Source organism: Schistocerca americana, chromosome 3 (genome assembly GCF_021461395.2).
Source record: "Schistocerca americana isolate TAMUIC-IGC-003095 chromosome 3, iqSchAmer2.1, whole genome shotgun sequence".
Lineage (NCBI taxonomy): Eukaryota > Metazoa > Arthropoda > Insecta > Orthoptera > Acrididae > Schistocerca > Schistocerca americana.
This window is the reverse complement of record NC_060121.1, coordinates 229620708-229635335: the sequence shown is the minus strand read 5'-3', so window position 1 is coordinate 229635335 and position 14628 is coordinate 229620708.

Here is a 14628-nt window from a genome sequence, read left to right as displayed (position 1 = left end):
AGTTTTAATAGCTGCGAGGATAATTCTTGTGAAACATTTGTAGTAGTCTCTGATTTTTGGGGCTTCCAGAAAACACAGAATACAAGGAATCTAAAAAAAACCTGTATATGGTATACATCTGATACATTATTCATAACATCGTGGACAGCTAATTCCATTTTGTGGTTCATACAATGAACGACAGTTAAATCCTTATGTAAATGACTAGGCAGTAAGTAGAGCGGCTACGCCTTTGTAAGGTGCAAACATTGTTGAGGCACCATTTGTTGCGAAACCTACAAGGTGGTTTTTTAGTACATCATTTGTAATGCCATACTTTTCAAGAGCTGCTAACAGTGTGCTGAAAATGCATTCTCCTGTCCCACTTTCTAATTCAACAATGTCAAATAATAATTGCTAGCAACTCCCTCAAAGGAGAAACGTAAATATATTATTAAACAAGTTTTATTGGAAACAGTTGTACTTTCGTCCATCATGATACAAAAGTTTGTACCAGATTCTACAAGGAAGTGAGCAAGATTCTTTTTCATTTCTTCTCCTACAAACATAATGATATTTCGGCATGCATGGTCAGAATGAAGCATATTACCGACTGATAAACCATTAAGCTTTTGTAGTTCGATTACTGCAGGATACGATTTGAATGATAATTTCTGTTTAGCTATTACATATGCAGATCTGAACAACGAAACAGTTGCGATTACTTTTTCTTGATGCTGCTTTCCCCACAACTTTTCAGTTTCACTCACGCAATTTTCTAAACTTTTCTTTTCTTTTATACTCATGATTTCTACGCACTTTATGTGTGATTTGCACTTTGCATGATCCCAGATTTTATCATTTAGGTTTTTGGCGTTATTAACAGAAACACCAACTAAAAACGCGTTATCGAAACACACACGTTCATTGCTTTCCACATTAAGTTCACGAACTTGTGAACACACTGTGCACATTACTAAGTTTTTGTCATTTACGGACAGCCACGGCTTAGTCTTTTGCAAGTTTTGAAAACGTGATAAGGCAACACAATTTCCTACTATAATCTCAAGAGTACTGCTACTCCCATTCCTACTTTGAGACGTGTCATCGTTTTCACCGAGATTCAGTCTCTTCCCCTGTATTAGCACCATCATTACCGTTTTATTTTTTACATTAACTGTCTATTTTAACTCTTTTAGCACAACTGTTGGTATCCTGACTGTCAGAGTTTGTACACGTATCAGGTAATGCACCGCTCTTAAGGAAATCAGAAATTTTGCTTTGTTTGAATGACATCCTGAAATTCCGTAGTTCTTACAGGCTCGGACACGCTCAACTCGCTAATGAAGCTACTGAAGCGGGAACGTGTGAAGATCGCCGTGTGTTTGGCGGGCGCGAGGCAACAAACGAACGGCACCAATTAATTTGGAGTACGCGATGCTGGGGAGCCTGTGTTAAGCTTTACCCACGTGGTTCGCGGCTAGCGAAGTCAGACTGTCCGACCCCATCTGGTAGGTACCGTTGCTCACTTCGCACTACTTTGTGCTTTCGTCCCAGGCGCGTTAGTCCGCGCCATACCGTTGCCAAAACATGGCCTAACAGTAAATGTTCGCACAGGTACCGGGCCGGTCACCACCCTGTGTCAGGGCCCGGGGTGGGAATTTCAACCCCCAGCTCACCCAACTCTGGTGACTGCTGTCGTATGACTGCCACACTACTTCCCTCGCAAGTAAACGGATGACGCACCTTAGACGAAAGCAACAATGACAACATGAGAATGATGATTTAGTTCTAAATGTTTTGAAATGCTTAGCTACTACACAACAGTTTTTCAAAATTAATAAGCAAACGTATTGATAGTAAGACTGTATTAAAAACTTTCAGTGTTCGGCTCCACAAATTTAAATTATATGTAAAGTTTTACTCCAGTGCGTGGGAAATAAACATCCCAGGTTGGGATGCATAAACTAAAACCAGAGGAGGGGATGGTCTGATGCAGAGGGGGGGGGGAGGGGGGGGAAATCCCCCTCATTCCCCCCTGCAAATCGCACACTGTTACATAGTTTAAAAACATTTCAGTTATATTTCATTTGTCTGCTGCAAGGAGTTACCTGCGTTTCCTTTGACATGAAAACTGTGCAGCTAGTGAACGAAAATTATGTGGAAAAAATTAACACAAAAAAGTGTTACTATACAGGTCCCCATATGGCAACTTTACTTTAGATGATGAATTGACCTGAGACATTTCAGATGTAAGTGGCCCAATTTGTAGACTGGCCATGCGTATGAGAAGGAAGAGTAACAGCTCTGCAAACAGCGAGTTTCAGACAGAAATGCAAGTCACGTGAGGGAAAGGTTTGCTGACAGTAGGTAGCAGCTGTTATTCTTAAGCAACATCAATTTGAATCAGTTTTGCACAATTTGAACTTTTTTTACTAATACGTAACAACAAAAAATACCATAGTGAGCGGAGGGATTGTGGGCTCATCAGATGCTAACAATGAAGATTAGGATTAGTGACATTCCACACTTTTGCTTGTGATTCTGTTTGTTGGACAGCATTTTAAGATTTTTAATTCCTTCATTCACTAATTCTTGGTAAATGATGAACTGTTGGTTAAAAAAATGAAGGTAACTAGCCGGTGAATATGATTTAAAAAATCGATGTATTTTTCGCCTTAAATCCATGTTTGGCGTCCACTTGGGTAAAATATTCCGGAGGTAAAATAGTCCCCCATTCGGATCTCCGGGCGGGGACTACTCAAGAGGATGTCGTTAGCAGGAGAAAGAAAACTGGCGTTCTACGGATCGGAGCGTGGAATGTCAGATCCCTTAATCGGGCAGGTAGGTTAGAAAATTTAAAAAGAGAAATGGATAGGTTGAAGTTAGATATAGTGGGAATTAGTGAAGTTCGGTGGCAGGAGGAACAAGACTTCTGGTCAGGTGACTACAAGGTTATAAACACAAAATCAAATAGGGGTAATGCAGGAGTAGGTTTAATAATGAATAGGAAAATAGGAATGCGGGTAAGCTACTACGAACAGCACAGTGAACGCATTATTGTGGCCAAGATAGATACGAAGCCCACACCTACTACAGTAGTACAAGTTTATATGCCAACTAGCTCTGCAGATGACGAAGAAATTGAAGAAATGTATAATGAAATAAAAGAAATTATTCAGATAGTGAAGGGAGACGAAAATTTAATAGTCATGGGTGACTGGAATTCGAGTGTAGGAAAAGGGAGAGAAGGAAACATAGTCGGTGAATATGGATTGGGGCTAAGAAATGAAAGAGGAAGCCGCCTGGTAGAATTTTGCACAGAGCACAACATAATCATAGCTAACACATGGTTTAAGAATCATGAAAGAAGGTTGTATACATGGAAGAACCCTGGAGATACTGAAAGGTATCAGATAGATTATATAATGGTAAGACAGAGATTTAGGAACCAGGTTTTAAATTGTAAGACATTTCCAGGGGCAGATGTGGACTCGGACCACAATCTATTGGTTATGACCTGTAGATTAACACTGAAGAAACTGCAAAAAGGTGGGAATTTAAGGAGATGGGACCTGGAAAAACTGAAAGAACCAGAGGTTGTACAGAGTTTCAGGGAGAGCATAAGGGAGCAATTGACAGGAATGGGGGAAAGAAATACAGTAGAAGAAGAATGGGTAGCTTTGAGGGATGAAGTAGTGAAGGCAGCAGAGGATCAAGTAGGTAAAAAGACGAGGGTTAGTAGAAATCCTTGGGTAACAGAAGAAATATTGAATTTAATTGATGAAAGGAGAAAATATAAAAATGCAGTAAATGAAACAGGCAAAAAGGAATACAAACGTCTCAAAAATGAGATCGACAGGAAGTGCAAAATGGCTAAGTAGGGATGGCTAGAGGACAAATGTAAGGATGTAGAGGCTTATCTCACTAGGGGTAAGATAGATACTGCCTACAGTAAAATTAAAGAGACCTTTGGAGATAAGAGAACGACTTGTATGAATATCAAGAGCTCAGATGGAAACCCAGTTCTAAGCGAAGAAGGGAAAGCAGAAAGGTGGAAGGAGTATATAGAGGGTCTATACAAGGGCGATGTGCTTGAGGACAATATTATGGAAATGGAAGAGGATGTAGATGAAGATGAAATGGGAGATACGATACTGCGTGAAGAGTTTGACAGAGCACTGAAAGACCTGAGTCGAAAGAAGGCCCCCGGAGTAGACAACATTCCATTGGAACTACTGACGGCCTTGGGAGAGCCAGTCCTGACAAAACTCTACCATCTGGTGAGCAAGATGTATGAAACAGGCGAAATACCCTCAGACTTCAAGAAGAATATAATAATTCCAATCCCAAAGAAAGATGGTGTTGACAGATGTGAAAATTACCGAACTATCGGTTTAATAAGTCACAGCTGCAAAATACTAACACGAATTCTTTACAGGCGAATGGAAAAACTAGTAGAAGCCAACCTCGGGGAAGATCAGTTTGGATTCCGTAGAAACACTGGAACACGTGAGGCAATACTGACCTTACGACTTATCTTAGAAGAAAGATTAAGGAAAGGCAAACCTACGTTTCTAGCATTTGTAGACTTAGAGAAAGCTTTTGACAATGTTGACTGGAATACTCTCTTTCAAATTCTAAAGGTGGCAGGGGTAAAATACAGGGAGGCTATTTACAATTTGTTCAGAAACCAGATGGCATTTATAAGAGTCGAGGGGTATGAAAGGGAAGCAGTGGTTGGGAAGGGAGTAAGACAGGGTTGTAGCCTCTCCCCGATGTTGTTCAATCTGTATATTGAGCAATCAGTAAAGGAAACAAAAGAAAAATTCGGAGTAGGTATTAAAATCCATGGAGAAGAAATAAAAACTTTGAGGTTCGCTGATGACATTGTAATTCTGTCAGAGACAGCAAAGGACTTCGAAGAGCAGTTGAATGGAATGGACAGTGTCTTGAAAGGAGGATATAAAATGAACATCAACAAAAGTAAAACGAAGATAATGGAATGTAGTCGAATTAAGTCGGGTGATGCTGAGGGAATTAGATTAGGAAATGAGACACTTAAAGTAGTAAAGGAGTTTTGCTATTTGGGGAGCAAAATAACTGATGATGGTCGAAGTAGAGAGGATATAAAATGTAGACTGGCAATGGCAAGGAAAGCTTTTCTGAAGAAGAAAAATTTGTTAACATCGAGTATAGATTTAAGTGTCAGGAAGTCATTTCTGAAAGCATTTGTATGGAGTGTAGCCATGTATGGAAGTGAAACATGGACGATAAATAGTTTAGATAAGAAGAGAATAGAAGCATTCGAAATGTGGTGCTACAGAAGAATGCTGAAGATTAGATGGGTAGATCACATAACTAATGAGGAAGTATTGAATAGGATTGGGGAGAAGAGAAGTTTGTGGCACATCTTGACCAGAAGACGGGATCGGTTGGTAGGACATGTTCTGAGGCACCAAGGGATCACCAATTTAGTATTGGAGGGCAGCGTGGAGGGTAAAAATCGTAGAGGGAGACCAAGAGATGAATACACTAAGCAGATTCAGAAGGATGTAGGTTGCAGTAGGTACTGGGAGATGAAGAAGCTTGCACAGGATAGAGTAGCATGGAGAGCTGCATCAAACCAGTCTCAGGACTGAAGACCACAACAACAACAGAGTCTTTTTGAACAAAATGTGGTTAAAAGAGCTGAATTGGACATCAGAAACGCGTTTAAAAATCAACTGAAAGATGGGGTGTGCATCTGCACCCATGTTTCCTTTGCCTTCACACATCAGTGTTATCTTTAGACTCCTGTTTGCGAAAGATATATTATACAACTGTTATTCAAGTTGACAGCTGTGTTAGAAGATATACTGTTGATGCCCTTATGTTTCCCTTGAATATATTTGGTTTTCGAGTGTTGATTGTTTTAAGAACGTTTCTGTACTTTGAGTTGCTGCTATTTTGTTGTTCTCGAAAATTACCGTATTATGCCTGTAATTTGTTTTTATGTGCGATAGTTAGCAGGTGTGAAGTTCTAGAGTTGCTTTGAATACGTCCTCGATGTAATATGAGACGATTGCTGTAGGGAATTGATTCCATGAGAGTGGCTGAAGCTGAAAAGTGGGCGCTTGAGGCAACTAAGCACGTCAGAATAGAAAGAATAAACAGGGAAAGGAAGAATGAGTTAAGGAACATGTAAACCAAGAAGATTATGTAACTGGAGTGTTTGACAAACAAAAGAGGTGATCATAGATAAAATGTAGCTTTGAATTGAATTTCTCCATTTATGACATGTTTGTTTCAAGCACGAAAAACCTATTTGAGCTCGAGGTATGAAATATTTTGAGATGTTTAGGATATTATTATTTGGAGAAACGTAGACTACAGACACTAATGTACTAGCAACAGGAAGGAAAATACATTAATTATAAAAGTAATCTTGATTTTGATGATCAGATGTAAATATTTCTAGAATAAAAGCTTGTGGCTGAAATGACATTATTAGATAAACATGTTGTTAATGTGTACTTAAGAAGGGATCGGTTGGTAGGACATGTTCTGAGGCATCAAGGGATCACCAATTTAGTATTGGAGGGCAGCGGGGAGGGTAAAAATCGTAGAGGGAGGCCAAGAGATGAATACACTAAACAGATTCAGAAGATGTAGGTTGCAGCAGGTACTGGGAGATGAAGAACCTTGCACGGGATAGAGTAGCATGGAGAGCTGCATCAAACCAGTCTCAGGACTGAAGACCACAACAACAACAACAACAATGTGTACTTAAAGTTTCAAGCATCTAATTCAATTCAATCTCTTTATTCATCCATTAACAATATACATTGTACAGATGTAGTCAATTACAATATAATTTCTTACATTTGTTACAAAATCTTGGATAATAAATATAAATATTTCATATCAGTATATATAAATAATATTACTTTTCCATATTCAGATATTCTTCAATGTTATAAAAACTGTGTGTTAGTAAAAATTGTTTAAGATATCCCTTGAATTTATGAAGTTCTTTAATTTTCTTTATTGACAAAATGGTAGATATCGGAATAGACGACAAAGGGATAGAAATACAATTAAAATCGCTTAAAAGAGGAAAGGCCGCTGGACCTGATGGGACACCAGTTCGATTTTACACAGAGTACGCGAAGGAACTTAACCCCCTTCTTGCAGCGGTGTACCGTAGGTCTCTAGAAGAGCGTAGCGTTCCAAATGATTGGAAAAGGGCACAGGTCATCCCCGTTTTCAAGAAGGGACGTCGAACAGATGTGCAGAACTATAGACCTATATCTCTAACGTCGATCAGTTGTAGAATTTTGGAACACGTATTGTGTTCGAGTATAATGACTTTTTTGGAGACTAGAAATCTACTCTGTAGGAATCAGCATGGGTTTCGAAAAAGACGGTCGTGTGAAACCCAGCTCGCGCTATTCGTCCACGAGACTCAGAGGGCCATAGACACGGGTTCACAGGTAGATGCCGTGTCTCGTGACTTCCGCAAGGCGTTCGATACAGTTCCACACAGTCGTTTAATGAACAAAGTAAGAGCATATGGACTATCAGACCAATTGTGTGATTGGATTGAAGAGTTCCTAGATAACTGAACGCAGCATGTCATTCTCAATGGAGAGAAGTCTTCCGAAGTGAGAGTGATTTCAGGTGTGCCGCAGGGGAGTGTCATAGGACCGTTGCTATTCACAATATACATAAATGACCTTGTGGATAACATCGGAAGTTCACTGAGGCTTTTTGCAGATGATGCTGTGGTGTATCGAGAGGTTGTAACAATGGAAAATTGTACTGAAATACAGGAGGATCTGCAGCGAATTGACGCCTGGTGCAGGGAATGGCAATTGAATCTCAATGTAGACAAGTGTAATGTGCTGCGAATACATAGAAAGAGAGATCCCTTATCATTTAGCTACAAAATAGCAGGTCAGCAAGTGGAAGCAGTTAATTCCATAAATTATCTGGGAGTACGCATTAGGAGTGATTTAAAATGGAATGATCATATAAAGTTGATCGTCGGTAAAGCAGATGCCAGACTGAGATTCATTGGAAGAATCCTAAGGAAATGCAATCCGAAAACAAAGGAAGTAGGTTACAGTACGCTTGTTCGCCCACTGCTTGAATACTGCTCAGCAGTGTGGGATCCGTACCGGATAGGGTTGATAGAAGAGATAGAGAAGATCCAACGGAGAGCAGCGCGCTTCGTTACAAGATCATTTTGTAATCACGAAAGCGTTACGGAGATGACAGATAAACTCCAGTGGAAGACTCTGCAGGAGAGACGCTCAGTAGCTCGGTGCGGGCATTTGTTAAAGTTTCGAGAACATACCTTCACCGAAGAGTCAAGCAGTATATTACTCCCTCCTACGTATATCTCGCGAAGAGACCATGAGGATAAAATCAGAGAGATTAGAGCCCACACAGAAGCATACCGACAATCCTTGTTTCCACGAACAATACGAGACTGCAATAGAAGGGATAACCGATAGAGGTACTCAGGGTACCCTCCGCCACACACCGTCAGGTGGCTTGCGGAGTATAGATGTAGATGTAGATGTAGAATCCCTTTCATTATTCTAATATCCCTTTTTTGAAGTTTGAAAGTTTGTTTTGCCATACCTGTAATTCCCCAGATGGTCACACCATATCTAAGCAAACTGTTCGTATAAGCATAAGAGGCACACGGCAATGATTCAGCGTTGCAACATTCCTGAAGCATTCTTAGAAGTATTTGCCTAGTTTTTTACTCAAAACCTCTAGATGTTTTTCCATCTCAAGTGTTCATCCACCCATATACCTAGGAATTTTGTGTATAGAGCTTGTGCAATAACATAGTTTCCTAACTCAGCTTTCACTCTTCTTATAGCTTTATTTTTAATATTACTGAAATTCATTAATACCGTTTTATCCTTATTTGTGACCAAAGAATTATCGCTAAACCATCTTCCTGTCTCATTTATTGTCCTAGAGACACTCTGTTGTGAATTATCCTCAGTGTATCTGGGGTGTATTTTCCCCTCTTCTCCTGCTGATGTATATTTTGTAGGGTTTGTGGTGGGTCTTATACCAACACTAGTGGGAAGTTGCGTCCCTGGCCGATATAACTGGGCAATATTTTGCCGACCCTAATACACCGCCAGATGAAAGTAGTATTACCTTTATCCTCTCCTCTCAAAGTAGTTGTTTGGTGGTCTGGATCCTTCCGTGCCACCTCCCTGTCGATCCAACTGTGGTGAAGATTCCTCGAATGCTTCCACAAGTTCTCTCTACTACACTACTAAATAAATAGCTACACTTTTCACAAACAGGGGTATATTTTGCCCAAAATTTTCACTATTTCTTTTAACAGCACATCAAACAATTGCTATGGAAATACCACTCTCTTGAGTACATTCAAAAACGTCCATACATGCATACTTTAGGACCTGAGAGAGCCAACAAAACACAGATAAAAAACTATTGCTGTTCAAATGTTCATTACGCCCTTGTTGGTGTGTCATTTACTCCATGGCTCTCGTATTCAGGCACTTGCTGCACCATGTCCCAAAATGACCATTTTTACTGGTCCCCTTCTCGGCAGCTCCACCACTGCATACAAGAAAGGAAAACATAGAGTTTCCCTTTCGCATTGCATTCATTCTTATTCACCTTATTTATGAGCATCTCCTGTCGACAGCTTTCCAATGGTGTGTTGGGATGTTTGCAAATATCCCGAAACACTAAATATCCTTTTATAAAAATGCTAGTGCCATCAGCGAACTTCACCGTTTCTGCAACTGTCAGATGGTTTGGCAAATCGTTTATGTATACCAAGAACAACAGAGGGCCTAGCACAGAATCCTGGGGCACTCTAAAGCTAGTTTTTTTGAAATCTGAAAGATACTCTTTGCCTTCATGACATATTTGTACTTTCTGTTGTCTGTCAGAGAGATAAGACTTGAACCATTTGAAGGCAAGTCTCCAGACCCCATAAAATTCTAGCTTTATACGTAATACGTCATGGCTGATTAGATCAAAAGCTTTAGATAAATCTAAGAATATCCCGCAGCTTAATTCGTTCTTGTCCAAGGCATTTAGGACCATTTTCATGAATTGGAAGACTGCTGTTTCTGTGGGTCTGTTCTTTCTAAACCCATTTTCAGCATTAGTCAGCATTTTATTTTCACTCAGGAAGTCAGCTAGCCTTTCATACATCACTCTTTCAATTACTTTAGAGAAACCTGACAATAATGACACTGGCCTATAATTATTTATGTCAGCTGTACTATCCTTTCTGTGAAGTGGCTTTATTATGGAGAGCTTTAGTTTTGATGGGAACACCCCTGTTCTGAAAGAAGTATTAATAACGTCAGATAGGTGAGTATCTATGCTGGTAGAAATATGTTTGATTACTTTGTCTGCAATTCCATCAATAACACGAGACATTTTACTTTTTAGTTTGTTGTTGTTGTTCTGGTCTTCAGTCCAGAGACTGGTTTGATGCAGCTCTCCTTGCTACTCCATCATGTGAAAGCTTCTTCATCTCCCAGTACCTACTGCAACCTACATTCTTCTGAATCTGCTTAGTGTATTCATCTCTTGGTCTCCCTCTACGATTTTTACCCTCCACGCTACCCTCCAATACTAAATTGGTGATCCTTTGATGCCACAGAACATGTCCAGCCAACCGATCCCTTCTTCTAGCCAAGTTGTGCCACAAATTTCTCTTCTTCCCAATTATGTTCAATACCTCCTCATTAGTTATGTGATCTACCCATCTAATCTTCAACATTCTTCTGTAGCACCACAATTCGAAAGCTTCTATTCTCTTCTTGTCTAAACTATTTATCGTCCACATTCACTTCCATAGATGGCTACACTCCATACAAATACTTTGACGAACGACTTCATGACACTTAAATCTATACTCGATGTTAACAAATTTCTCTTCTTCAGAAACGCTTTCCTTGCCATTGCCAGTCTACATTTTATATCCCCTCTTGTTAGACTATTGTCAGTTATTTTGCTCCCCAAATATCAAAACTCCTTTACTACTTTAAGTGTCTCATTTCCTAATCTAATTCCCTCAGCATCACCCAATTTAATTCGACTACATTCCATTATCCTCGTATTGCTTTTGTTGCTGTTCATTTTATATCCTCCTTTCAAGACACTGTCCATTCCATTCAACTGCTCTTCGAAGTCCTTTGCTGTCTCTGACAGAATTACAATGTCATCGGCAAACCTCAAAGTTTTTATTTCTTCTCCATGGATTTCAATTCCTACTCCAAAGTTTTCTTTTGTTTCCTTTATTACTAGTTCAATATACAGATTGAATAACATCGGCGATAGGCTACAACCCTGTCTCACTTCCTTACCAACCACTGCTTCCCTTTCATGCCCCTCGACTCATAACTGCCATCTGGTTTCTGAACAAATTGTAAATAGTCTTTCGCTCCCTGTATTTTACCCCTGCCACCTCCAGAATTTGAAAGAGAGTATTCCAGTCAAGATTGTCAAAAGCCTTCTCTAAGTCTTTGCCTTTCCTTAATCCATCTTCTAAGATAAGTGGTAGGGTCAGTATTGCCTTACATGTTCCAACATTTCTATGGAATCCAAACTGATTTTCCCCGAGGTCGGCTTCTGCCAGTTTTTCCATTCGTCTGTAAAGAATTCGTGTTAGTATTTTGCATCCTTGACTTATTAAACTGATAGTTCGATAATTTTCACATCTGTCAACACCTGCTTTCTTTGGAATTGGAATACACAATTGACATGAATCGATGCAGGCGATCATACAGAATGCCTACGTACGTGTCACCTGTCAGAATCGTATCTAGACGTATCATGGGTACCATATCACTCCAACTGCACACGCCACACACCATTACAGAGGCTCCACCAGCTTGAACAATGCCCAGCAGACATGCAGTGTCCATGGATTCATGAGGCTGCCTCCATACCCTTACACGTCTATTCACTCGATACAATGTGGAGACTCGTCCGAGCAGGCAACATGTTTCCAGTCATCAACAGTCCAATTGCGGTGTTTGACGGGCCCAGGCGAGGCGTAAAGCTATGTGTCGTGCAGTCGTCAAGTGTACACGAGTGGGCCTTCGGCTCCGAAAGCCCGTATCGATAATGTTTCGTTGAATAGTCCGCACGCTGAACTTGTTGATGGCTCAGCATTGAAATCTGCAGCAATTTGCGAAGGGTTGCACCTCTGTCACGTTGAACGATTCTCTTCAGTCGTCGTTGGTCCCGTTCTAGCAGGATCTTTATCCGACCGCAGCGATGCCGGAGAGTTAGTGTTTTACCGGATTCCTGATATCGACGGTACACTCGCGAAATGGTCGTACGGGAAAATTACTTCATCGCTACCTCGGAGATGTGTCCCGTCGCTCGTGTGCTGACTGTAACACCGCGTTCAAACTCACTTAAATCTTGATAACCTGCCAATGTAGCAGCAGTAACCGATCTAACAACTGCATGAGACACTTGTTGTTTTATATAGGCGTTGCCGACCGCAGCGCCGTAGCCTGTCTGTTTACATATCTCTGTATTTGAATACGCACGCCAATACCTGTTTCTTTGGCGCTTCAGTGTACAATAAAAGTTCAAGCAAATACACGTGTTCTTTCATCATATTACTTTTGAAATGTTATATGTACAAAATAATGTGACTAGCAGTGGAAAAAACATAAATTTAAAAAAAGCGTGAGTAGGGCTCGATCCAGCGATCCACTGATCACGGAGCTTCAACACTAATCCTATGAGAGCCGAAATCTCGTGCTCAAAGTCGCAACGCACCGGTTCATCAATGACGCGTAAAACTTCTCTTGCGATCTTCTCTAAATCGCTTAAGTAGTACGCCTTACTGTCAGCACATTATTTTGTACTAATGGACTACTAGAAGTGTACAAGGTCTGAAGTGAATCCGTGATCCGAAAGTCGTGGTCTCCCCTTGTCTGAATGATTTGAGAGCCATCAGTTCTGTTCCTCAGTATTTCTAGTAATGACTTTGCCAAGTACTCGCCCTCAGACGGCCAGTATATTGGCAGTTGGACAATGTTATTGAACGTGTGAGGGTCTCCTTTTCCTGTTCCCTATTTTGGAGCAGTAAACATGGTTCAGCAATGGCCAGCCGCTTTCCTTCCAGCGGCTCAAGAGGTGGCGTCCCCGGCGTGGGAGAGAGACTCTGCCGAGATGGCAATCAACCTCCAAAGAGCCTCCGCAGCGCTGCCCGTTTGGCGCCCACACGTCAATTACTTCATTCCGCGTCCTTCAGAGTTTAGATTGCCAACCGGACAGGCACGCTGCGATGCCGCGTTTACACAGACCATCTGCGCCTGCTGGTGGTACCTTTCGAACAGACAAGCGGTTCAGTCTACATACACTATCAGGACAAAAGTATCCGCACATCTGTTAGTGTACATTAATATGGGATCTGTCCATTCTTAGGCTTTATGATGGCTTGAGCTCTTGTTGGGAACACTTTCAGTGAGATGTCTGTATGTCTGTGGAGGAATGGCAACCCATTATTCTTGCTCAAGAGTTGAAACCAGAGAAGGTAGTGACGTTGGATGTTGGGATCTGGAGCGAAGACTACGTTATAACACATCGCAAAGGTGATCTACTGATGTCTGGTCGAGACTCTGGGCAGGTCAGTCCTTTTCAGGGCTGTTATTGTTCATAAAACTTTGCCATACAGATGTTGCTTTATGACGGGGTTCATTGTTATGTTGATACGAACACTTATGCTTTCTGAAATCTTCTTCTATTGTATGCAGTTCACAATGCTGTAAAAAGTGGTTATATTCTTCTGCGTTTAGAATTTTCTTAAGCGCAATGAGGGGACCGCACTCTAACCACAAAAAACCTTTCATATCGTAACAGCACTTCCTCTGTACTTCACTGTGGACATTGTACTTGATAGCAGCTAAAGTTCTCCAGGAATCTGTTAAACCCAAACGCTTTCAGTGGATTCAGCACAGAGTAGAGCGTTATTTATCGCTAGATTACAGAAGGCAGCATTTCATTCTCAATGGAGAGAAGTCTTCTGAAGTAAGAGTGATATCAGGTGTGCCGCAGGGGAGTGTTGTAGGACCGTTGCTATTCACAATATATATATAAATGACCTTGTGGATAACATCGGAAGTTCACTGAGACTTTTTGCGGATGATGCTGTGGTATATCGAGAGGTTGCAACAATGGAAAATTGTATTGAAATTTAGGAGGATCTGCAACGAGTTGACGCCTGGTGCAGGGAATGGCAATTGAATCTCAATGTAGACAAGTGTAATAGGCTGCTGATACATAGAAAGTAAGATCCTTTATCATTTAGCTACAATATAGCAGGTTAGCAACTGGAAGCAGTTAATTCCATAAATTATCTGGGAGTAGGCATTAGGAGTGATCTAAAATGGAATGACCATATAAAAATAATCGTCAGCAAAGCAGATGCCAGTCTGAGATTCATTGGAAGAATCCTAAGGAAATGCGGTCCGAAAACAAAGGAAGTAGGTTGCAGTACACTTGTTCGCCCACTGCTTGAATACTGCTCACCGGTGTGGGATCCGTACCAGATAGGGTTGATAGAAGAGATAAAGAAGATCCAACGGAGAGCAGCGCGCTTCGTTACAGGATCATTTAGTAATC